Source organism: Atta colombica, unplaced genomic scaffold (genome assembly GCF_001594045.1).
Source record: "Atta colombica isolate Treedump-2 unplaced genomic scaffold, Acol1.0 scaffold16, whole genome shotgun sequence".
In the NCBI taxonomy this organism is placed as follows: domain Eukaryota; kingdom Metazoa; phylum Arthropoda; class Insecta; order Hymenoptera; family Formicidae; genus Atta; species Atta colombica.
This window is the reverse complement of record NW_017259250.1, coordinates 136,511-138,587: the sequence shown is the minus strand read 5'-3', so window position 1 is coordinate 138,587 and position 2,077 is coordinate 136,511. Positions and strand designations below refer to the sequence as shown.

Sequence of the window (2,077 nt, the reverse complement as noted above, 5' to 3'; positions counted from 1 at the left end):
ATATTTTTATATTAATCGTCATTTTGGGGTGAGTGTTATGTCCTGCAACGCATTTTGGGATGGATGCGGGATCCGCGACGGCGGCGGCGGCAAGTTCTTTCGATCGCGATGCCAGCGCTGCCTGGTGGTAGTATCCGTGGATTCGAACCCTCATTGCTCAATACTATAACAAAAGAGAGGCAAAAATTATATTATTTCATTAGTACTTATAACAAAAAGATATATTAAACAAAATTTTAACAAATTATTCAACGCAAATAATAAACAAAAATATAAAAGAAAAAATATATATAAGAAATATAAAATATATAATATTATTCAATAAAATATTATCATGTTAATGAAATTCTTTTCATAAAATTTCGCATGGGACAATTTTGAGATAATCTTATCCATCATGTCTCAGATAATATGGTCCCTTCTTATGGTCCATAGGATGATTGGAATAGAATTTAAATATCTTCCGGAGAAAGATAGTTTGTGATATATATCAATTATAATCTTGTCATCATCTCTAATCAGATTGATATCCAAAAAACTAATCATATTATTGTTTTCCGCTTCAACGGTAAACTTTAGCTTGTTATGTAATGAGTTGATTATGCCCAAGAATCTCATCTATCTTATCTTTAGAAGTCGCCAACAAGATACAGTCGTCCACATAAAATGGAAAGAAGGACAGAAAGACAATAAATTTAATGTCATATTTTCTAAATCTTGGAGAACCTTTTCTGCAATGATCGGAGATAATGGAACTCATCGGAGTACCGAAATTTGTTTGTAAATTCTTTCATTAAAAGTGAAAAAAAGTTGAGCTTATGATCATTTTGATGGCACACAAAAATTCCTCAATTGGAATGTTCGTGTTAACAGAAATCAGTTAACAGAAATCATCTCTTCTGGCCACACTTTCCATCACTCTGTTAGTAGGCATATTGGTAACAAGCGAAACCACATTCAAATTACGATCCTCTATCATAATTTCATCTATTAATAATCCATAAATTATTTTGTTTTATGCATGATATTATTACAAAAATATTACTAAAGCTTCTGGTTTCATGAAAAATAGCAATGATAGTTGATAAGCTTAATAGTTATAATTGGAATCGGATAACATATTGACGAACCACATCCGATGGAATACGTCTACTTGTAATGTCATAATGGAGCATCGATTACAAGAAGGCCATGATTTCAATTGGGATAGCGTTACAATATTGAACGAGGAGCCTCACTACAGGAAGAAATTGATTTTGGAGATGATATTCATCAGGAAACAAATACATGATTCAAACACATGATTTCTGCAGACGGATATGGAGGGATTTCCCAAGGCCTCTTGATCACAGATAAGCTATAAAGGCTTGAGTTGTTGTCACGCCTAGTCAATGTCGTTCGTACGCAGTAATGAATCTTTCTGGCGTGTTTATTGATTATTTTTCAACTTTCTTGTTCTTGAAATTGATTAACATTTTAATTGTTAATTTAAATTACATTTGTTAAATGGAAAATTATTAACTAAAAAACAAAAAATGACCCATTGTGTCTGATACTGACTGGTTTTCAACATTATCAGGAGCCGATTCTCGAATTATTTTTATAGTAATGCGTTATGGTTCGCAGTATGGTGAATATGGTGAGCGTTTTTATATTTATTAGATAATTAATTATAATTTTAAAGTTGTTTGATAAATTAATTCTCCATATTCTATTTTACGAATATTTCCTAATTTCTTTTCTTTTTTTCTTTTCCCTTTTTCTTTCATTATTTTTTATTTTAATTCCGACATTTAAATTCTCGATATAGGGGAGCTCACCAAGACAGGATAATTTTTATTCACAGTTTTTATATATGTTAGTTTATGTTGTCTCTGAGGAAGGTTTAAAAGTGAGCTGAAACATGTAAGCATTTTAGTGAATAAAGAAGTTCACACTTCATAGATATATTATTTGTACGACATCTTCTGCGCTTGACTACTACTGCCCGTATCCTTTCCAGTTCTTTAAAAATTATAAATTATGAACCTTCTATCATTAAAAGAAATATATCTGAAATGATATATATATATATATA

At 30.7% G+C, this 2,077-nt stretch overlaps 1 protein-coding gene across 3 annotated transcripts in view; it reads right to left on the bottom strand.

The window, feature by feature from the left end:
* LOC108685793 (alpha-methylacyl-CoA racemase) overlaps nt 1–2,077 on the bottom strand; it is a 107,606-nt gene that overhangs the window by 21,220 nt on the left and 84,309 nt on the right. The window lies entirely within an intron of this gene.